The following is a 24,617-nucleotide window of genomic DNA, read 5'->3' as shown; positions in this document are numbered from 1 at the left end:
ATGTTAAGGAAAATTATAAAAAAATGCACTGGAAAGTGTAGGAACACTTGGATGAAACATCATTTAACCTTCCAGGAAACATTTCAACGTAAATGGTTTATATTGTAAGCCACCCTGTGATCCTGGGAGACGGGTGGTATAGAAATTTTAAAAAATAAAATAATAAAACAGTCGATGCTATCTAATCTCCCTGCAAACAAATCAGGATGGATGCTCAATAAATAGGTTTTCTGGAAGTTCCCCAAGTGTTGTCTTTTTCTTCCTGAAAAATGGTCTTTGAACAGTAGGCCAAGTAAAAACATGCCTTTTGTGCCAAACAGCAATGGGTATATGAATGAAATAATTACAGGACTCGGTAAAGAATTAAATAATTCTGGCAGGGTGCTTTGTACATTGGAGAATTGTCACTGAATTCACACACCCATATTCGTGATAGAATACCTGTGGTGGAGGAGGAGGAGGGGTGAAGTGAAGTGAAATATCAGCACTCTCCCTTTTCAAAAAGAGCTGTCAAAAATATTTTTTGGCCTTCAAAGCAAAACTGGCACCATGTTGTAAGGGGGAGCAGGAAAAAAAATCAATTACCACTTGACTCTCTTCTGATTTTTCTCTTCACCAAAAGCACGACAGTTTTTAGCATCCAGACTTTGGCTCAAAGGGAAGGAAACAGTCAACAAGGAAACAACTTGTTTTAAGTGTTTTGCTGGTGAGATGGGTGGTGGTAATTAGTGGTTCTGGTTCTGGATGAAATCAATACCTCCACAAAGAGTTCCCATTCTGTTTACGGTAAATCCTATAAAAGCATTATAGCCCCCAATTTCTGGTGGGGCTCTTTAGGACTTTTTTCAGGGAACGGTAAATAATCTAGATGAGGTCCTTGCTCAGGATGGGTCCCTGCACTTCACTATTCGTAAGGATTCTCCTGTGTTCAATCTGGTCCTAGCTATTTACAGGCATTCTCAGTTTAAACTGTAATACATGTCCTGATTTTAACCTTTAGCTGCTGGTGCATCACTGTGAAACAGATCTGCAACAGAGAAAAAGGTGAGGAAGTGTAACAGTTCTGCCCCCAAGCAAGCAAAACGAGAAGGTCAAATGTTTATGCAGAGACTGGCCTTGACAATCCTTGAGGTGGTCATTCAGAAGAACTGACATACAATTTGTGCTCTCTGCCATCTTTTCTCATCTGTGCCAACATGTATGAAATGCCATTCTTTCTCCATCTGCCTTATATCTATCAGCCAGTACATGATTATAAAAGAATTTTATTTTTGTTTGTCTAAAAGCTAGGGGTTTGTGGCAGTTAATTACATGGATTAGTTGTTCAGATTGAATCCCTGTATAGCTAAAATGGGGGGCATTTTAATAATGATTTTCAATGCGCAAGGCTGCTGTGTGAGGCGGCTGCTGCTGTGTGTGGTTTGAGTAGCATGAAGAGGTTTGGATGAGTTTGGTTGTTGCTGAGAGGGAACAAGGAATCCTTTTGTAGACAATTCTTGGTGAATGGTGGCATGCATCACCTTGCCTCTTGCAGCTGCAAGTGACGGGGCCAAGAGGTTAGTTTATTAGGACTGAATTTAAGTCTTGATGAATGAATAGCTGTGGCTTGTAGCTATTGCTATGAGCTTGTCCCTGACCTGTGCAGCTCATTATAAGCTCAAGGACTGGCTCATTCTCTTTCGAACATCTTGATAGTCCAAGGAATTACACTATTCTCCCCTGCAGTGTTGGCTTATCCATTGATCAAATAGGTTGGGTGCCTTTGCTACTAGTGCTTAAAGGAATCCCCAACAGCCAATTTATCATTTATATCATTCCCTTCCATTGCTGCTGCCCATTCCAGCTTTACAGCCTGGGCTGCCATTTTGGTTGATATGTAGAAGGAATAAGCTGGGATTTGTTGAGGCAGAGGCTGGTGCTGGCATACCATTGGGTCCAGTTGGAGAAGAGGATGCCTTCACAGCCAAGCACAGAGAGGGATGAGGAGAGAAAGGGAATTGAATATGAATAGCAGCACATGTTTGGATAGTTCAATTAGTTAGAGTGTGATGTTGATGATGCCAAGGTTGCAGGTTCAATCCCTGTATAGGACAGCTGCATATTCCTGTACTGCAGGGTGTTAGACTTCCTGACCCTCAGGGTCCCTTTCAACTCTATGATTCTGTGTTTCTGTGTTAAAGCGATGCAGTGTGCCTACTCTGAAGGGATGGGTGAATAGAATAATCTGAATTTAAAAACTCAGAGGAGTATGGGGAACAAATTTGCACTTTCCAAAACAATACATGAACAGAAACTGTCATCCTTCAAGATTTTCACCTCTCTGAATTTTGGTATGCTGTTTAGCAAGCTAATGTTTACAAAAATGCATGTACGAGGGGTAAAGCATAACAATGCATTTGTTTGTGATAAATAACATACAAAAGCACATTACATTAGGGGAAATAAGACTGGGGGGGAATGAAATTAACAGATTCACCCATCCCTATATGGGTGTAGGTACGAGCAGCATGTCTAGGCTAGGCATTGTGGACTCTCCTTCATTGGTGACTGTAAAGCAGAGGTTGGAAGGCCATTTGTCATGGATGCTTTAGTTGAGATTCCTGCATTGCAGGGGGTTCCCTTCCATCTCTATGATTAGCCTAGCAGAGCTAATACCTGTTCAGGACACAAGCAATTCTGCCCTTCACAGTATATATATATACTGCCAGAAAAAAATACTGAGAAAGTCATTTATTTAATTAGATAAGCACTCCTATTTTATTTTTTATTTCATTTCATTTTTTAAAAAAGGTTCTCTTCAGTCTACACTGTGATGAGTACATAATTGGGCTGGCCTTGAAAATGGCTGTCAGTATGTTTATAAATCATCGTTTTAAAATTACATGAAAGGTCTATGCCCTGTCTTTGTTGGGAGAGACAGCTGTACAGTCCTAAAAAAATAAGCAAGGGCTTTTGTTTATTTTTCTTAAGAGTTACTCAGCAGAAAATGAACATTCTGTTCTCTTAATCTAAGGCCAGAGATTCTTCATCCTCCTGTTCTACTGTCAGGTGGGGATTTGCAGGATTTAAAAGGTTGTCATAATACACGGTTGAAGCTCCTTCCAATGGTTAATATCTAACCTGAAAAGAACCAGGTCCCAAATCTGCTAGGATGAAATGTGCCTTGTCTTAGAAGCCCTATATCTAATCCCGAATGTGTTGGGGCTTATTCTGATTACTCACTGATGAAAGAAGGGCTCCTCTAGAGCCACGTCACTCGATGATTAAGCTAAACATAAACTACAAGGATAACCCTCAGATATATTTTTTTTAAATGGCTCCGGGACTTTGCCCAGATTTGCTTGAATCCTTGGCTCTTTCCCTCTGAATATTTTCGTGCATCTTGACAGGTAGATCAGGCTCCATTGCTTCAGACCTTCCTTCCCAATGCAGAGAGTTGTTGGTGGGGCTTGGATAACAGGCACAGCCCTACTGTCTTTATCAGAGGATTGTGAATTATGTGAGAGTTAACACTTTCAGTAGGGGTTTTCAATGATGATCTCTCATCTTGAGATCAGAGAGAGAAATGTGAGGAAACAGAAGATGTAGAGAGGATGCAGCCTAAGACATACCAGTCTAAACTTTAATGGACAGAGAGGTCAGCATGGAGATGAGAGGTCCAGGGGTAGTCTGGGGATCCTGAGGTCACCTGAATTATCTGTTTTAACCCCATGAAAACCCCTTTCAGTGAGCTGAGTTGCACCCAAAAGTGCAGAAAAAAAAGTTGTAACATTTCAAAATCTATATTACATATCTTTTTTAAAAATACAATACTTAAAATGAATGTAAATACAGAAATTTTGTATCTGTAGTCAACTGTGCTTATGTTCAGTTCTGTCTTTACTGCATGCAATTCCCATGTTTATATATATATTAAGTGTGTTTGGTTAGAATCTTGGTGGCTATATACATTTAGTTAATGGTATTTATAGTATTATTCTGTATTTTTCTATACATAATAATGATATGTGGGTTTCTGTGCACGCGTGCACAATTTTCTTGCCCATTGGGAATTTTTTTATACAGTAGACTTCCACAATGCATGTTGGAGTAATACCTTTATTAGGCCAACTGGAATCTCACATGTGTGCAAGATTTTGAGTTCTCAGGAACTTATGATCAAGCTAAATGGTAAACAAAACAAATGCAGGGAGAGGGGGATAAAACCCTTGTCTAACACCCAGAGTCTACATCTGGTAAGAATCTTAAGGAAGAAAGGTTAGAGGAAGTAGCAGACATTGTTTTAGTTGCTATGCACATATCAGGTTGCACCATGGCCTTTTGGGAAGAAGAAACCTAACAATGGCTGATTCTCTGCCTCTGGAATTACAAAAGTCAGCTGTTGCTGAATTTTGTCTCCATCATTAGGCGAACACACAGGTTCCTTGGTAGGTACAAAACAAAGAGAAACTAAGCAGTCTTTCTATCAACAGCAGTAGAATTTTAAGCAGTGTGCTAGATTAAACCAAATTGGCAGCATTAGTTCAAAGGACTGATCCCTCAAAGTTCTTTTTCAGGTAGTATAAGACCCTCTTCCTCCATGTTAGGCTCATGCTGTTACACAGCTAAATTCAGTATTTTCCTACTCATTCAGAAAGTAAACATAGTTGTGTTGGCCCATAATGATAATTCCCAAATCCATATAACAGAAATACCTTTGTAAGGCCAACTGAATTATTGCAAAAGAATGGTTGATCAGGTTAGATTGGTGATTCCCAAAGTGGGTGGTACTGCCCCCTGTGGGGTTGTAGGATTGCCTAAGGGGCAAGGAAATGGCAGGGGACTCAAGAGGTGTAAATGATTACCAGACTTTGAAAAGCTGCTATCACTAGATTAAGTTCATCAGTTTTGTTGAATTAAACTAAATAGTTTTAATTGAATTTTAATTAAATGTGCAATTAAATGTTACTGTTCTGAATTTTATTGTGTATGGGTCATGCAAACCACTGTTCTGAATAATGCTTTTTATAGGGTAGGGGCATTAGGGATGAGTTCATGGACCTAGCTGGGCTGTGGCTCAAAAAAGTTTAGGAACCACTGGGTTAGATGGTAAACAAAGCCAGGGAAGATTGTATCAAGTGGGTGGATGTACGTACATACACACACACACACACACACACACACACACAAAACACAGAACAACCCACAGAAGGAAAACACCAGTCAATCCACAATCAACCTGTGTATCTTCATCCCAATGTATCTTTCCATGGTTTCCTGGTGGGCGATATTTTTTTGTTACCACATAATGAGTAAATCAAGATCAAGTAGCTGCCAATTGGTTTGTTTTTCCAACATGCACAAAGCTGGTGTGTTAATTTCCCAGGGTCCACAATTAGTGGTTTCTACAGATTATTAGATCAATGGTCAGGGATCTCCAGTAATTATTGTCATAGAATAAACAACAAGTTATTTATGCGTTAAATCTCAGGCCTCCAAATCAAAAATGGACAAGAGAGAGATTTTCATTGCATATCACGTTTCGGAATTAATTGCTGCAATCTAAAAATATAACTCTACCTGTGCAAGTGGGACTGTCCCATTGGTGGCTGTGGCAACATAAGTGCCTGGATATGTTCACCTTCCTCACTTCCCTTTTTTAAAAAAATTACCCATGAGGTAAACTCTATATATGTCAGTCTCTGGATAACAGCTCTTGAGATAAAATAGATTGTTTTGCTTACTGCTGTAAAGATACAGACCAATGGTTCTTAAAAGGTTTTACTAGAGGGGACCTGTCCACAGAACTGTATCTTTAATTGGATTCCACCTGTTGGTTGGTTCCAATCCTGAGACCAAATTAAAACCATCTACCATATCGAAACTATTTGGAATTCATGATGCAGAGAGTGTGGATAATCCACCATGAACTCCTCCTGCACATGTTCCACTAAAATGAACTGGGCATGCAACTGAGCAGAGATGTGCTTTCACATGATTCCTGTTAATTTGGATATCTTTCCCTGTGACAAAGCCCTGGTGAATTCCTTCCATCATGGATTCCCAAATGGGTTGCAAATTATAGATTGTGTTTATAGATCCATTTTTCTTCCCCCTTGGGCAGAAGGGATGAATCACATACCTTTCCTTGGACCCAGCCAGAAGAACTGTGGACTGGGGGGCCTGGTTTAGTTCGGTTATTTTTTGCTTACCGGATCAAAAGAAATCTGATTCCCTTGGAGCTTAATTGGACCAAAATAGTGCTGGAAATCCTCTGTGCCTCCCTGGGGTAGAAGAACTGGTCCAGCAAATTGTGTAACATGGCATCTTTTGAAAGAGCAACATATCAAAGTATTGGGGAGTACTTTGAGACCATAATGCCACTGGGCTCTTATTTTTAGAACTGGTGAACTGACAGCTATGAGGTGATGTTGTGCAATGGGAGATGCAGTGAAACAGCACTGGTCAGTCTTGGCCATACGATGAAAATGTTCTGTCTCTGTGTAGGGACTTTTTATGCTCTGCAAGATGTATTCTCTTAAATCCTTCTTCTTCTTTGTTTTGTGGGGTTTTTTAGCAAACTGCTATTCTGAACAATGCTTTTCAAGCAATTATCCTACTGATAATTTCAGGTTAAAAAGTAAGTTTGCAGTTCTCAAGAAGGCAAGGAGATTTTCTAACAGCAATCCTAAATGTTTTTCGAACGATATCCCAGTGATGCTTCAAAGCAAAAAAGGGGGAAATCTGGATATTGGGTGTCCAATATTTACATGCCAAATGCATTACATAAAGATTTTCACAAAGGCAATAGTTTTGCTATATTTGAGCAATTTTGTGCTTTCAGAGTTCTTGCCTTTTTTTCTTCTTAAAAAACAACAACAAACCCTTCTAGCTTTAAATATCTGTATGGGGTGGGGGAGTTCTGTACGGTGACCTGGGTTGAAATGCAAAAGGAAATGGTGAGTTCCTGCTTTCATGCGCCAATGCAGATGAAATATAACTGACATGTTTTTCTAAGTGCAGAGGCATAGAAACCTAAGATTTTGCCTAACCTCATTCTGAGTGGAAACGCAAAATCAAAGCGAAAAATATTCATTGCCAAAGATTTCTGTGAAGCTCAAGATTGATTTCCCCATGTAAGTCTCCTACAGTGTGTCCTGTGGGAGACTGAAGTCTAGGCCACTGCTTTTAATGCAGAGAAAGAGAATCATGGCAGAAACTAACTGGTCAACATAGTATGAGACCTGAAGCTTACTTTCTTCATAAGAACTTGCAGAGAAGGTGCACAGTCACATGGAGAAATATTAGTGGTTCTCAGTTGGTGGTCTGCTGACTCCAGGAGGTCCTCATAAACCACCCAGGGGATCTGTAGCACCATTCACATAACAAAAACTAAAGTAAGGGATCCATGGCTTAGCTTTTGAAAAACAGGGCGTCTGCAGGACTTGGCTAATTGGGAACCACTGCCCTAATCAGTACATTAGGGGTGGGGAATATGGTGGTGGGGGTTGTTTATTGGATTATCATCAGGACTAATCATTGGCCAGGCTGGCTGGGGATCATAAACTGGCCAATGGAGAAGAAGCTGTTTCAGGGTACACTGATGCAACAGGCTGCAGTGATGTGCAACCTTCAACAATATTCAGGTATTCGGCTGATTAACTTTCCATGGATTTTTAAATCTGTTTGTGGGAAGGGGGTTATTGGTTTTTTTGTTTTTGTTTTGTTATGTATTTTGTATTCTCATTTTTGTATTTTTCTGTTGTGAACTGCACTTTGATATTCAGATAATGGGTGGTATACTACTGCTACTACTACTAACAACAACAACAACAACAATTAACTCCTTCCTAAAGGGGGAGAGTGTTAATTAGTGGTAAATATTTTCAGAAATTTAAAATATCTCAACCTGTTAAGATATTTTAAATTTCTCAGAATATTTACCACTAGCAGCCTGATATTTGGTATTGCTCAGTAATTTTAAAAATACCAAAATATCAGTACAGTCTTGAAATTGGTGGTTAAAATCAGGGTACTTTTGAAAGGTTATGTCTGTCATCTTGAACCAAAGTACCATCCAGTTATATCCAAACATAGAAGAAAAGCTTGATCGTAGGAACCATCATTCAAAATTTGGTTATGATATCTTAAGAGATATCCAAATGCATAGTGAACAGACATGCAGCTTTCCAAAATATATAGTAGATTAAAAAATAATAATTCTGGCTGAAGCTCAGTAGTGTAAAAAAGAGTAGAGAATGATGCAGGTTGATGTCTTTCACACAAGCTGGATAGGGGTTACATGGAAAGTAGCTTGTTCTGGAGCCTAATGAGAGTACAGACCAAACACTGCAGTTTCTTACTGTCTAAACATGCCATAGGTCATGTAGAAAATATTGACCAACCTTACAAGAAAGTTGCAAAGGATACTGTAGGTCAACAAACGCAATTGCTAAAAATCAATTCCAAGTAGTAGTAGTAGTAGTATGATAAAATTATAACTGAACTTTTGGTAACCATGTATGAATCTCTCTCTCTCTCTCTCTCTCTCTCTCTCTCTCTCTCTCTCTCCTGAATATTGCATTATAGAAAACCTAGTCCCCTCTCTGCTGGTTCACAGAAGGCAAATGCATTAATTAGAAAAGTGGGTGGGGTACAGTGCTTTTTAAATAGAAAAATAAGTGCCAGTACTAACCATGAGGTTGTTACAGTAAATGCCACACTTTTTAACATCATCATCATCAACAACAACAACAACAGAGGTGCCGGTACTGGGTATCCTTGAGTACCCATTGAAAACAAAAGCCCTGGTTGGGTGGAAGATTACATTAGTACTGTGCTGAAATCTGACTAAAGAGTCAGCACCGCTGAATAAATACCATTAGATTAAACTAATTAAACCATAGAACATGAAGCTAAAAATGGGATTAGTCCACATTATTCGCATAATGAGTGGTTCAGGGAACAAAAAGAAATCAAATGCAGCTCCAAGAAAAGTAGATGGAGAAAAATGATCTTTGAGACATTTAGGAAATGTGAACAGCTTTGCTGACGTGAGTCATGCCATTGAGCTCCAGTGTGGTCATCCATTAGCAAATCAGCTTGTGAATATAAGTTTTTTTGTGGAGTGTACAAAGTTCGCTGTGGGATATTCCCTTGTCCAGGGGGAGGGTAGGAGTATAAGGAGACTATTTTTACCCTAAGGCATTGTGTTTGTGTGGAGGCCCGTTACTATGGATTCTTTGTTTTTATATTTTATCATTTTGTAACTGCTTGAAGGTTTTTTGCACTGTAAAACTTGAGTTTTACAGTTTAGTTACACTAAAAAGACCCCCAGTTTTCCTTGCAGTAGCAGTACTCATGTAAGTTGAAGTGACCACTTCCGTGAAATAATTCAGAACAGGGTTGTCTGCTAGCACTGGCAGAGGAAGAGGAGTGCGGGGGGAGCGCACAGCCCTCGGCAGCGCAATCCTGGTGGGGTACCATCGTGGCTGCCCCCCCCCTGCGCTGGGCGCCATGCCCCCGCAGGCAGTGTACCATGCCCCCAGGACATGTGCCATGCCCCTGCAGGAGACGTGTCACACCCCCGAGATGCACACCAGCCCCACACCCGCCTGCTCTCCACCTCCCCGGTGCCAGAGCATGAAGCTCCGCCACTGTCTACTGGCTTGTCTTCCAGAGGTGAGGCATAGAAAGAAAACAGTAACCCATATCCTCAAGGTCATCACGCCATCATTTGACATTTAATATTGTACACTAGGGATGGTGGAGAATTTTACAATAATAGAATTTTAATGCCAGCTCTGCGCTGTTCACTCACTCACTGACTGTAGAAGACAACTGGTTTTCATGAGACTGCTAGAGATATTTAATAGTACTGATGTGTGTGTGTGTGCTTGTGTGTAATTTGTGTATGTGTGTAATGAACTTAATGACTATACTAAGAAGCAATGTGCTAAAATATGTACTCCCTTGATCTCGGTTTTATTGAGGTTATGATTGTCTCCATTAATATTCATTATGTTTCTTATCCCGTCTCCCTACATTTTAAGCTCTTTATTACAGGCTAGATGCAAGTGTGTGTAAGGTTGTAATGCTTAATGGTTATAGCAGCTTTCTAAATACACAGCCAAATGAATTTTAAAAGCAAAGATGATTCACGGAGCTCCTCGCCAAGTCACACCGTGATGCAGTACAAACCTGAGCTCATTCTGATTTACACTAGTTTTATTTAGCCTCTTCACATCTCATCCTTAATTAGTAATATATTAATATCATGCTTTTCATTTATTTCTTATACAGAATAAAAAAAAATAGTGCAGGCACTTTTCCCCCATGGATATTTTTAGGACATATAGAGCCCATTACCACCCCACCCCCTGTACCAGTGGGATGTGCAATGAATTACAGTAGCAGTACTGTAAATAGCAATATCCATTATGCAAGCAAATGCTGCCAACCTAGCATTCGAAAGCACGTCAAAGTGCAAGTAGATAAATAGCTACCGCTCTGGCAGGAAGGTAAACGGCGTTTCTGTGTGCTTCTGTGGTTTCGTCAGAAGCGGCTTAGTCATGCTGGCCACATGACCCAGAAAAACTGTCTGCAGACAAATGTCGGCTCCCTCGGCCAGTAAAGCGAGATGAGCGCCACAACCCCAGAGTCATTTGCGACTGGACTTAACTGTCAAGGGTCCCTTTACCTTTACCTCTAAGCAAATGCTGGTAGCATTGCCAACAGGAACAAAAACAATTGAAGTTATTTTCACAAACCTCCAAACTGGGCCATGATCATGTACGTTTACAGAAATCAAGACCACAAGAGACTGGGCTTGAGTTATGATGAGGTGATCAAAGGACAAGCAAGTACAGAACAGGGAAACCAATCCCTATTATGAACATAGAATCACAGAACTGTAGAGTTTGAAGGTATTGTGAGGCTCATCTAGTCTAACCTTGTGCAATGCAGGAATCTTTTTGCCCAGCATGGGGCTCAAACCCACCACTCTGAGATACTCTACTGACTGATATACTCAGCCATAAATAATCACAGAATGTACACAGAGATAGTATAGTTAACTCTTTACTGTCAAAAGCGAGCACTTACAAAGCCTTCTATGACTCCAAATACCCATGCACACCAGTTGAACATCTAGGCAGCTATTCCCCGGTCTGCACTCTAGGGAGCAGTTGCAGCAGCAGGGGTCAACATCACCACCAGCTTATGTATCTTCCCCCAGTAGGCTGCACACAAGCAGGTAGAGACTACATCTGCATGGCAGCTGCCTCTGTTTCCCCCGCTTCAATTATCTCCTGGTTCTGGGAGACAGTGGTGCAGAAGATGGTGGTGAAGCACCTGCCCCTTCACTGACCAGACCTGCCTTTTCTCTTCCTCTCCCTGTGCTCCTCCCTCCAGCTCTAAAGCTGCCTCTCTTGCCTCCTGGCTAGTACAGGTCCCCACAAATCACTGGCCCCATCTCCCAAGTCAGACTCCAGCCCTGCTTCCCCTGTTGCACACTTGTCAGCATCTTGCCAGTCCTGATAGAAATTATCTCAAGAAAGTTCAGTTTATTTCCTCCTCATTCCTCAGATGCTGCTCAGGTCCTCTGATCCTAATCCTTCAACTTCCACCAATTATATCCCCCTTCTAGTGCAGAGTTCTGCAAGACAAGGGGGAATCTGGTAGCAGATCCTTCTGGTGTATCAAATGGAGTAAAACCAGGGTATGAAACCTGTAGCTTCACTATGCTGGCTGGGGTTAACAGAGTTCTAATCCAACAACATATGAAGAACCACAGGTTCTTTCTCAGTCCTACCTGAAGATGCCAGGTGTAAGTGGTATGACATCACTTTCTGGGGAGCTGGGCTGTGGGATACAGAGGGAGGAAGGGAGGATGCCACGGACTGATGGAGCAACTGCAGCCACCCAGGGACACTGTGCTGCTACCCTGAACAATCATCTTGTCAAACAGGTGTGGATTTGGGTCAATCCCTAGAATGGAAAACTGCTGGGTGAACCATATAAGACTGGAATATCATAAATATTTTGCAGGAATTGTTGAACAAAGTTTCAAAGCAAGTGATGATTTTTGTCCCCTTGACACTTTGTTTATACAGTATGTGATTACAGGGGCTTGTGTTATGCTGATATTTAGGGCATCTGAAGAATACCGTTCAACACTCTGAGGGTCAGGGAGCTGAAATCATGCAGACCACTTTGCAAACCAGAGTGAACATTTCTGTGGTTTTTGTCTTGTTTGCTTTGGAAGTAATATCAGTTTTAAACAATTACTTACCAACTAGTGTTGCTGCTGACAACTCCAAGCAGCATCTTGTCAGATAGCTCTATCTCTTCTTTGAAACATCGCTGTTGAGAGCTCTGAAACATCGCTGTTGGCGGCCAAGAGTTTTTACAAGTGCCATTTAATAGACAAAGCAGCTCAAAGAGACTGTTAACCCATGAATTATGCATGAAGTAGTCTCCCCTGGAAAAACAAAGCAGAAGGGCAGGAAGAAACATGGTCAGTGTTTCAGCAATTTTTTTTTTAAATAATATTTTTGGAGTTGGATTTTAGCAGCATCTGGAAGTCCATAGGTTCCTCAGCCCTGGTCTATCTGTTTTAGCTTTACAGCCTGAAAGACAAAGCTCGTTGGTCCCATTTATTTATTTTTCACAGCTTAACAACTTCTGCTTTGATAATTCTCCAGTTTAGCAATATCACATTGACCAAATACGGACACTATATAGTCTGCTAATCTTATTTATAGCTTTAAAAAGCAATTTGCCTTTTTTCAATCATGAAGGAAGGCATAACCATCAAAAATTTGAGGTGTTTTCCGCTCTATAAAATGCTGCTTAATTCCTTGCCTTTGCCCTACTTCTATTCATTCTTTCTTTTAATACTCTTTTTTCCATTTCTGAAGGTTTTGCCCTTTCCACAAACTCTAATTATATAGCCAATATTTGCCCATATACCTTATCACTTTATTTCCTGCTCTCTCCATCTTATGACATGTGCATGCTTCTTATGCTTTTCCTGAGCACTGTTCAACTCTTTTGTGCTACATAGTATGCCTATGGGTGTAAAATATTGCAAGGAACAGTTCAACATGAGGCAGCAAAGTGTCTGATGGGCAGCGGGGATCGGTAAACACCTACGAAGGGATCTATCAGTGCTGTGAGCAGGAAAATTGCCAAAGGAGCCAGAGGTTTTGAATGTGTGAGAATAATCTGTGAACATGAATTTTGCAAGCTTAGGCCACAGAAATCAAACAAGAGCAATCTTTCTTGTAAAGCCTCCAATATTTCCGCTTCCAGGCTCAGTCAGTCCTAAACCTTTTCTCGCATGCTTTGAGCAGTTCTGGCTTGGGTCCCAGGCAGGGCCTACAAGTGCAAAGGTGCATGAAAGGAAAAAGGCAAACAAGATTTCGCCCAACATGTCAAGAACTTAATCAAAGGTTCAGTCCTCAAAGTGGGTGACAGGTCAGGTGGAGGAACTTTTTGTTTCTGTGTGTTTGCTTTTGAACTGGTTTGCACACTCCTTGGTATGTTTCAATGTCCCAAAATCTCAAGAGCACTTCTTTGCGTTCTTCCTTAGCGTTCCTCCACAATATGAAAAACAAAAGCTTTGGCCTTTGTGCATGTGCTTCAGAAACACATCAAGTGGAACTTACAGTGTAGGTAAGGTAAAGCTAAAGGGACCCTGACCATTAGGTCCAGTCGTGACCGAGTCTGGGGTTGCAGCGCACATCTCGCTTTATTGGCCAAGGGAGCTGGTGTACAGCTTCCAGGTCATGTGGCCAGCATGACTAAGCTGCTTCTGGCAAACCAGAGCAGCGCACGAAAATGCTGTTTACCTTCCCGCTGGAACGGTACCTATTTACCTCCTTGCACTTTGACATGCTTTCGAACTGCTAGGTTGGCAGGAGCAGGAACCGAGCAATGGGAGCTCACCCCGTCGCGGGGATTCGAACTGCCGACCTTCTGATCAGCAAGGCCTAGGCTCTGTGGTTTAACCCACAGTGCCACCTGCATCCCTTCACGGTGTAGGTAATCTGTAGCATTCAGGGCCCTACCATTGGGAAGAATGAGATTCCCACCCCACTTCTTTTCTTGAACACAAGGGTGACATTCAACTAACTGGAAATAATGGACCTAATTTAGCCCTGTTCGTTAATTTCAATGGCTCTATGCTGAGTAAAACATAGTTGAATACCACCCAAAATGTGGAGTTTGGGTGGGGGTTGTGCAGTTGGAAAAATGACGAGGGGGAATTAACCATGATGAGCATATCCAATGACAACCAATGCCAGGGACAGCATGTGCAGTCAAAGGATGTGGTTGGTTTCCACACTTAAAACAAATGGCCCACTTTCTTCTTATTTTTGGCTGGCACCACCTCCTCTTCACTTTTATCTTCAGGCAGGTAATGCTTCAGCACATTCTTAAATTATAATATGAAAAGTACTCCTTTCTTGTGCTTGCTAGTTACTGTACTAAGGCAGATTCATAAATGGACCTTCGCCAACAAGAAGTTGCTACTACTGACTCCTATGGAGCTAAAGTGGTGCTTCAGGTTAAGAATAGTTTCAGGTTAAGAACAGACCTCCAGAACGAATTAAGTACTTAACCACAAAGGGAGAAGCACACTTTATACTTTTTTCAGCTTACCCCACCCTGCTTTTTGTGCGTGCGCAGTGTGCCTGATAAGATAACTTGTGCAATGAGAAAATCTACTACACCAGGTGGTAGATGCTGGGGGGCAGTGGCAACATAAACCCTCTGGCCTGCCTTTCTGCGTCCCCTGGCTGAACGCTTCTGTTGGAGGAGAAAACTGTCCTGCACCCCCTTAATTGGCCTGCTGCCCTCTGGTGTGATGCAGGATACAGTGGTACCTCGGGTTAAGTACTTAATTCGTTCTGGAGGTCTGTTCTTGACCTGAAACTATTCTTAACCTGAAACACCACTTTAGCTAATGGGGCCTCCTGCTGCCGCCACGCTGCCAGAGCACGATTTCTGTTCTTATCCTGAAGCAAAGTTCTTAACCTGAAGCACTATTTCTGGGTTAGCAGAGGTTGTAACCTGAAGCGTATGTAACCCGAGGTACCACTGTACTATCCTAAGACCAGTACTGAAATAAGTGAGGAGGGCTTGGAACTGGCAACCTTACACAGTGCACAATTGATATGGAGTAGAAGCAAGGATGAAATGTTTGTTCCCCACAGGGTCGGCTGTACGATAAGTCAGAATAAGGGTGATACCTCAGGTGGGAAGTGGGCAGAAATCATCTCCCTTAGAAGGAACATAGGAAGCTGTCTTATACTCAGACTATTGTTTGAAGTGACTGGCATCAGCTCCTCAGGCTTTCAGAGAGGGTTCTCTCCTGGCCCTACCAGATTGAACCTAGTACCTTTTGCATGCAAAACAGGTGCTCTACAACTGAGCCACAGCCTTTCCTTATAGTACAAGGAGGTACAACTCATTTCCGCCTTCTTACACTTCTTTTGCTACAGGACCAGACCAATCCTATCTCTTTGGCAGTTTGCATAAAGTAAATTTGGATGTTGTCTTAGTCTTTAATCCTGTGCACACTTAAATGGCGTAATCTCCATGGAGTATAGCGGAATTTACCTCTGAGTAAAGATGCCTAGGAGCACATCCATAGCGTCATTCTTTTGCAGATATACTTCAACCACATGCTGGCCAATTGAGGTTGCATAAGCAAATTTGGGTGCTCTTGCTCAACACACCCGTTTCCAAATCAAATCAGAGTTATTGGGTTAAGGGACAGGAAAATGCATTGGAAAGTGTGGGATAACATGACACTGTGCAATGCTTTCTCACACATTACACTGAACTCAGGCACAAGCTGCCTGTATGCATGTAAAAGGTTTTGTGTGTACACATGTTGATTTGTACAGTTCATCTGTTTGTGTACACAGATGGTAAACTCCTTGAACACTACATGTGAGTAACCCCATGAGTGTACAGTCTGCCTATTTGTGTACAGTGGTACCTTGGGTTACATACGCTTCAGGTTACATACATACGCTTCAGGTTACAGACTCGGTTAACCCAGAAATATTGCTTCAGGTTAAGAACTTTGCTTCAGGATGAGAACAGAAATTGTGCTCCGGCGGCCCGGCAGCAGCAGGAGGCCCCATTAGCTAAAGTGGTGCTTCAGGTTAAGAACAGTTTCAGGTTAAGTATGGACCTCTGGAACGAATTAAGTACTTAACCCGAGGTACCACTATACATAGCTACACAGATAGTACTGAATGTGTTGTGTGAACACCCCTGCAACATCCCCACAAACAATTTGGAACGGATGCTTAATAAACTCCTGGATCATAATAAACTCCCTGCAAACAAATTCTCATAATTGACTCTGCTGTCTGGAACTGATGGAAGTCGGTGCTTAAACACACCTGGGGAGGCACACAAATTCCCCATCCCTGATACAAGCCAAAGTGGGTTCTAAAAGCCATCGAGTAAATTTCAATACAGTAAAGCAGTAAATTCGCTGCACGTGATGCATCGCGCGCAGGCGGCGCGTTCTCACCCCCAACACGTAGCATGCTCGATAACGTGTGAATGAAGGTTCAGCGCCTGCATTCTTCGGCGTGTGGAGAGGGGGGGTGGAGAAGCGAGAAGAGCGAGGCGAAAAGAGCTGCCTCGTATACTCCCTTCCCTTGAAAGCATTTGGCTCTCTACAATCACTAGTGGGAGCTGGAGAGGGCAAGGAAACCAAGCCGAGCAGATCTGTCCTTGAGAGAGAATAGAGGCGAGAGCAGCTGGAGCAGCGGCTCCCTCAGCCCGGAGACGAGCAGCGGCGTGGCGAGGGGACGCCGGAGACGCCGCGCAGGGAGGCCGCCGCGGCTCCGGGGAGGAGAAGCAGCCTTTGGCGGCGCGAAGTGGGCGACGCCGCTCTCCCGCCTCCTCCCAGCCCAGGAAGGGAAGCCCGGCGTGGCTCCGCTGCAGCCTGCCAGCAAGACTTCGGGTTTCCAGGAGTTGCAAGTGAGTTTGGGAGCAGCCCGGGCGGGAAAAGAGCGAGCCGGGGTGGGGGTGCTGTGTATTGTTGAGGGAGAAAACTCTGAGGTGGGGGGTTTTAATTTTTGCCGCGCTTGTTTCACCGCGTTTTGCTTGGAGTCGGTCCGCGCGCCCCTCACGTTTTCCCGCCCCCTCCCTGTAGTCTCCGAGGCGCCTTTTCACTCCCGGCGAGGCAGGGGGGCTCCTGAGGGTGGCGGTGGGAAGCGCCTGGGCAGAATTGGGCGCGCGGGGGAAAGAGAGGTGTCTGGAGGGAGGGGGCGACGTATTCCTGCCCCCAAACCCTTCAGTTTGGGAAGGGTCCGAGTCCGCGGCGTCGGTTCCTTCCTGGGTCTCCTGGGCAGAGCCCGGCCCTCCCCTCACTTTCCGCGGGGTTCTGCCGGGGAAGCTTTCTGGGCTTCTGAACACAGGAGACCGAGTCGAGCACCTCACGCTTCTCGTCCTTCTGCCGGTTGCTATATTAGAGGAGTCCGATAAAGAGCAGAAGACGGCCGAGGAAAACCCACAGCTGGAGACTCCTTTTATTAGGGCCAACGAAGATGTCACAGAATAGTAGCAAGCTTTCAAGTTGAGCAGGACTCTTCGTCAGGCGAGATGGTAACACAAAGCAGGAGGGGACCGAGGAAAAATAAGCAAACCAAGCAGAAAAGTTAGGCTGGGTGTTGTAGCCCTAAGGTCAACCTTTAGGACAACGTTAGCCTACCCTAGGTAAAAATGATTGTCTATGGTTGCTTGCAGGTGCCCGATTGAGCACGCATCCTGCTTTGTTTGTGCAAAGGCTGCAAGCAAATTAGACAACGTTGGCTATTTATTGTGCACCCACTCTGGGATGTATGCAGCTAAATTGTGCTGGGAGTGGACTCCTTGAAATGAATGAACTTAAATTACTCCTGTCCATTAATTTCAATATATCTGCTCTGAATAGGGCTAACATTGTATTACCTTTTCCAAAAAAATATCAGAGGGCTGTATCCAATGTTGCACCAATCAATCATCAGCCCACAGTTTGCAGCACATTTTCCCGCTACTTTACTTATTGCAAAAAGTTTGATTTGATGGAGAAACAGGTTTGCTGTGCAAGAGTGTCAAATTGACACTAATGCTCAATTTAAAATTGTCACCCCTGCTATCCCACAGTGTATTTGCTATCCTACAATGGCCAACCAGATGCCTATAGGAAGGCCCCAAGTACATGGGCAGCTGCCCTCCCATCAATCAAAATCAATACAAATCTGGGGTTCTGCCCCCATCCCCCAACAAAAATCCTGGCTACACTGATGCCCAAGCAGGACATGGGAGCAACAGTCCTCTCCCATTGTTGAACTTGCAGTCACTGGGTGGGGGGGAGAGAGTAATGCTGGCACGATAACTGGTTTTGTGTCACTGTTGCTCTTTCTTTAGTTTGGAGTAGCAATGGCCAACACAATGATTGGGAACAGTCACCATGGAGATTGCAGGCATTGTGTGTGTTTGAAGCAGATACAGGCAAAACCATCTGGAAGTTCTGTAGCAGATTGATCTATCAATGTGATTAATTGCACACAACCACACATTTCTCTGTAGGATTAAAAAAAGAAACTAGAGCAAGACAACACAGAAATGTTGGGGACAGGCGCATCTCCTCAGCTTGGTGGTAGGAGTTAGGAGAGAGATGTATTTTTGATACATACAAAGTAGCCCACTGCTGAAAACTCCACATTTGTTTCTAATTTGACACCAGCTAAATTACCGGGGGGTGGGGGGGGAGTTATATCTAAATTACAAAAGCCATGTGAACCAACATTGCACATTTGGCCTGTAGTTGGTCATTTCACTGGCGAAATAAATTAGCCCCATGTGTGGTCTTTTGGAGTGAGGGCATTTTGAACATTAAAGGCGAAAAAGGTTTCTATTCATTGAAAGTCAACTTTGCGATCAGTAGTCTAATACTTAGTGTGCTACTGAGTGTCCTTTATCCAAGAACTGTACTGGCAGCAACTGCAAACTCCTTGTTCTAACAGGTGTCCTCTGTCCACTATAATTTTCCATTCCTGCTGGTAAGATGACCCACCGGTTACTAGGAACTTTTATCAAGTTAACTAAGCCTCATCAAGGATAGTAATCCATATGCTATTCATTGCACCTGCATTTTTTTGCACTTTACTGTTGTAAAGATACATAGATATTTTCTGTCTTGATTCAGTGATATCTGACTTTTTTGGACGATTATATCAGAGGACAGGTAGTGGATTTTGGTGGCTTCAATAAGCATTAATTATACGAGGTCCGCTATTCTTGGAAGAACATGTAGGCAAAGGAAGAATTGATTCCATATTCATAGTTTCATGGAGATGAATCTGTGAGAAGGAATGCAGTCTGAAAACCATTGTAGACAGCTACAAATAAACCATTCTTGGCAAGACGTGGCTAAGAGAAGATCTGGTGTACTTATTGGGATTTAAGAGAGGGGCTATAGCTCGTTCCTTAATCACAGGTTTTGCACACAGAATGTTCCAAGTTGAATTGTTGGCATTTCTAACTAACAGAGCAAGGAGAGATCTCTGCCTGAGACCTTGGAGATCCAATGTCAGTCAGCATTACACAGTATTGGGACAGATGTGCCAATGGTCTTACTCAGTAACGGTGAACTTGGGCAAAGACAGACTTTGCAAAATAGATGAGATTCAGTTTGGACCCTGATTTTTCAGCTTTACAGCCTGCCTCAGTCCAAATCACTTTGGAGGTTGCCCGATTTGATGGGGTTCAGTACCCTTTTCTGACCAAAATGAAGCTCCATTTTCCTTTCCCCTCTACTATTGGGAAATAAAAACCAGCTGTAACTTCCCCTCTTTTGACAGCAGTGGGTGAAATCTGCTGTTGTAGGAGCCTCTCTAGAGTCCAGAGTGGATAAAACCTGCCAAATTTTAGGAAAATGGGTTCTAGTTTGTTTGCCTCTCCCCACCCCCATGTGTGTGTGTTGACAGACAGATTTTGGTAAAGGGGGAAACTGTAACTGATTTGCTTCCTTCTCTATGTGATTTCTGTCTCTCTCTCTCTCTGGTCACTAATTCAGTGGCATTCGATGCGTGCCCCCTAGGTAGTGCTGCATGCAGAGATGCAAGCAAAGTGTTTTGACTTCAGTAGACTGGTGTCTTGCAGCCTTCTGCCTGACTTCCCTGACTCTGCATCTTCTTGGAGCAAGAGGACCTGGTGCAGGTGCAGGATGAGGCTGCTGCTGGTGTAGTGTCTTCTGCCTGCTCAGCTGCTTCCTGCAGTGCAAGAGGATAGAATAGCTTGTAAAGGTAAAGGGACCCCTGACCATTAGGTCCAGTCGTAACCGACTCTGGGGTTGCGGTGCTCATCTCACTTTTTTGGCCAAGGGAGCCGGCACACAGCTTCTGGGTCATGTGGCCAGCATGATCACTTCTGGCGAACCAGAGGAGCGCATGGAAACACCATTTACCTTCCCGCCGGAGTGGTACCTATTTATCTACTTGCACTTTGACGTGCTTTCAAACTGCTAGGTTGGCAGGAGCAGGGACTGAGCAATGGGAGCTCACCCTGTCATGGGGATTCGAATTGCCGACCTTCTGATCGGCAAGTCCTAGGCTCTGTGGTTTAACCCACATCGCCACCCGTGTCCCTAGAATAGCTTGTACCCACTGCCAACTCAAAGTAACCCTAGACTATGATCTGTACCTTGCTGCCACTGCTAGTGCTGCCAGTCTCAGAGCACCAAGGCTGGGGTGAAGCTGCCACTGCTGCCTGTCATCACTGCTCCTGCCTTCAACAGTGTTGGTGTGTTTGAGCAAGAGGAGTAAGCCAAATGGCCAGTGTTACTACCAACTCTGCCAGTGCTCCCAGTCATTGCTCCCTGGGGGCAACACATGGTTTGCTGCCAACATCATGTGCATGCCTCATGATCAGGCACAATAATGGATTGCTAACAATAAGGGTGTGGCTGTGTAACAATAATGGTGATGAATGTCAAAGTGATGCCTTGCTTCTTACAACACTGCCTGTGCACTCAATATTGTAGTGTAGCAATAGGCAGTACTGTGTGTGTGAGGGAGAGAAACCCACACATGCAGTAAGGTGGCGGTGGTGGTGATAAGATTTAAAAAGGTAGATTTTTGCTTGTTTGAAAAAAATAAATACATTTGGGACAAACAAAGGTGTATGTGTCTTTCTTCACACAAAGATACTAATATTTAATAATATAAGGCAGATCACTGCTGAATAAAATCAGTGCACAGAGCATGGGGTTTTTCTCACCAGGCTGCATGGTTAACAGCTGACTCTCTTTTCACTCTTTCAGAGGAGGCAGATGACAACAATAGGGGCAGTTCTGGGGAGGGCAATTGCAATAAGTCACCTTCCCCAGCCTCCCAGATGTTCTGGTTGCTGAACTGCATTCCTGAACACCTAGATCAGTGTTTCCCAACCGGTGTTCCGCGGCACACTAGTGTGCCGCGAGACTTTGCCTGGTGTGCCGTGGGAGGGAGGCGGGCTCCATGTGCTTAGAGCAACAGGCTGCCGCCCCAAGCCTCGCGCTCACGACGGGAGCTCCTGCCGGGTGCGCAAGGCTTGCAGACACTCGCCCGAAGCACGGGGCACCCTCCGGAGGGCTCCGCGTGCTTCGGGCAACAGGCTGCCGCCCCAAGCCTCGCGCGCCCAGCGGGAGCTCCTGCAGGGCGCGCAGGGTTGCAGACACTCGCCCGAAGCACAGGGAGCCCTCCGTAGGGCTCCCTGTGCTTCGGGCAACAGGCTGCCGCCCCAAGCCTTGCGCGCCTGGCAGGAGCTCCTGCCGGGCGCGCAAGACTTGCAGACACTCGCCCGAAGCACGGGCAGCCCTCCGTAGGGCTCCCTGTGCTTCGGGCAACAGGCTGCCGCCCCAAGCCTTGCGCGCCTGGCAGGAGCTCCTGCCGGGCGCGCAGGGTTGCAGACACTCACCCGAAGCACGGGGAGCCATCCGTAGGGCTCCCTGTGCTTCGGGCAACAGGCTGCCGCCCCAAGCCTTGCGCGCCTGGCAGGAGCTCCTGCCGGGCGCGCAAGACTTGCAGACACTCGCCCGAAGCACGGGCAGCCCTCCGTAGGGCTCCCTGTGCTTTGGGCAACAGGCTGCCGCCCCAAGCCTTGCCGCCTGGCAGGAGCTCCTGCCGGGCGCGCAGGGTTGCAGACACTCGCCCGAAGCACAGGGAGCCCTCCGTAGGGCTCCCTTGCTTCGGGCAACAAGCTGCCGCCCCAAGCCTTGCGCGCCTGGCAGGAGCTCCTGCCGGGCGCGCAGGGTTGCAGACACTCGCCCGAAGCACGGGCAGCCCTCCGTAGGGCTCCCTGTGCTTCGGGCAACAGGCTGCCGCCCCAAGCCTTGCGCGCCTGGCAGGAGCTCCTGCCGGGCGCGCAAGGCTTGCAGACACTCGCCCGAAGCACGGGGAGCCCTCCGTAGGGCTCCCTGTGCTTCGGGCAACAGGCTGCCGCCCCAAGCCTTGCCGCCTGGCAGGAGCTCCTGCCGGGCGCGCAGGGTTGCAGACACTCGCCCGAAGCACGGGCAGCCCTCCGTAGGGCTCCCTGTGCTTCGGGCAACAGGCTGCCGCCCCAAGCCTTGCGCGCCTGGCAGGAGCTCCTGCCGGGCGCGCAGGGTTGCAGACACTCGCCCGAAGCACGGGCAGCCCTCCGTAGGGCTCCCTGTGCTTCGGGCAACAGGCTGCCGCCCCAAGCCTTGCCGCCTGGCAGGAGCTCCTGCCGGGCGCGCAGGGTTGCAGACACTCGCCCGAAGCACGGGCAGCCCTCCGTAGGGCTCCCTGTGCTTCGGGCAACAGGCTGCCACCCCAAGCCTTGCGCGCCTGGCAGGAGCTCCTGCCGGGCGCGCAGGGTTGCAGACACTTGCCCGAAGCACGGGCAGCCCCCAAGCGGCATATAGTCAATATAGGCACAGAGTTAATTTTTTAAACATTTTCTAATGGTGGTGTGCCTCGAGATTTTTTTCATGAAACAAGTGTGCCTTTGCCCAAAAAAGGTTGGGAAACACTGACCTAGATCATGTCTAGATATCAGAAATCAGGGGTGTGCAATGGCCACAAGATTTGCTTTGTATCTGTAACATTTGGAAGCAGCCCATTGTGTTTCAGATCTGCTCTGATTCAATTTATTATTTGCCTCCAAATCTGAATATATGTTCAATCCCCATTGACTAAAAATGGCTATGACTCTCTTCCTCTTCACATAAGTGGATGAAATTTGCAGGCAGATGAACCACACCTGTGCGAATTAAGCCTGCCAAATTTCAGGTAGATCCATTCAGGGGATATTGTGCAGGAAAACTTTGTTAAAAATGCAAAAAAAAGGGGGGGAGTCTCTCTTAGTTTCTGATGAAACTGAATACAAATTGCACATGTGGTCACCCTTTGGAGGAGATGAAGCCTATCACATTTCAGAAAGATAGGTGCTGTGGTTCTCCCACAAAGGCAGATATTACCACTTTGGAGTGGGAAGAAAGAAATCACATTTCCACCTCCAATTTCTTTAGGGGGGCAGGCAGAATTGGTGCTGGGTTAGAAACCTGCCAAAGTTTGGAAAAATCATACCTTTTCTCTCACACCTCCTTACTGAAATTCCGCTTAGTGAAGAAAAGAGACAGTGAAAGCTATAGTTTTAAATTGTTTGTTAGGAAAAAGAATGCTTGGGAAAGAAGCAAGCCACCCCAAAAGTCTTAATTCTGCTGTTTACACGCTTTTCTCACAGACAAAACTCAGTGGAGAATGATGACCCATGAGAAGAACAACTCTGTTTACTTCAAAATCCCTCCACCAAATCACAGTGATTGAAGTGCTCTTGTAAAACAATTAACGGTGATTAAAAGCAGGGCCTGTATGTCAAAATGAAAGATTGTGTCCTCTCTCCACCCTTCCCCTCTCATCTTCATCATCTCTAATCTTAAGCTCTGGGAATTTCCTCAGCTTGTTTAATATCTCAGAAAATAAAATAAAAACTTGCACAAGTCACAGAGTGACTTGGAAGCTTAGCAGTGACCCTGACACCTCCTTGAGACACCTTGCTAATGGTGCAATCTCACTTGGGAATGTGACATCATGACCCAAATCATCCTGATTTGCCTTATTTTGGGGGGTACACAAAGAGCCACTGTGTTGGCCACTGTGGCGACAGGATGCTGGCTAGATGGGACTTTGACCTGATCCAGGAGGGGTCTTCTTAAGTTCTTAGACCTTTCAGAAGTTGATATGGGACCTGCAACAAACTGCTGCAGAATGGAGTCCTGTGGTTCAGGATTCCAGCCATTCCATTTCACCATTAATATTTCATCCCTCTTTGCAACCCTGTCCCAGCTCCCTGGTATGGTCAGTCAGCATTTGTGTGGCATGCACAAACCTTGTTGGGAAGGTTTGTTTGGTTCTCCACAGCCCTAAGATTTTCCAGAAATGTTTTTGTTTTGTTTTTTTTTTTTTTTTTTTTTTTGTACTTCAGCAAACCCTGGCATTCTCCAAAGCCTTCAGATATTTCCTCCTCTGGGGTGGTGGGTGGAGGTATGCCATTTTGGCTACATACACAACCACATTCACAGCCTGAACTTTGGAAATAAAAGGAATGACAGATTTGAA

General features: G+C 44.8%; 1 long non-coding RNA gene across 1 annotated transcript; it reads right to left on the bottom strand.

The window, feature by feature from the left end:
- Nucleotides 1–12,277: 12,277 nt before the first annotated feature.
- LOC310852968 lies at nt 12,278–23,890 on the bottom strand. The gene is made up of 3 exons (XR_014568492.1): nt 23,034–23,890; nt 20,701–21,426; nt 12,278–12,460 (listed from the first exon to the last, which is right to left on the bottom strand). It is a non-coding gene; the product is annotated as an uncharacterized lncRNA (long non-coding RNA).
- Nucleotides 23,891–24,617: the final 727 nt, after the last annotated feature.

Source organism: Podarcis gaigeae, assembly GCF_964106915.1.
Source record: "Podarcis gaigeae genome assembly, chromosome: 9".
NCBI classification, from domain to species: domain Eukaryota; kingdom Metazoa; phylum Chordata; class Lepidosauria; order Squamata; family Lacertidae; genus Podarcis; species Podarcis gaigeae.
This window is presented reverse-complemented; position numbering and strand designations above follow the sequence as displayed.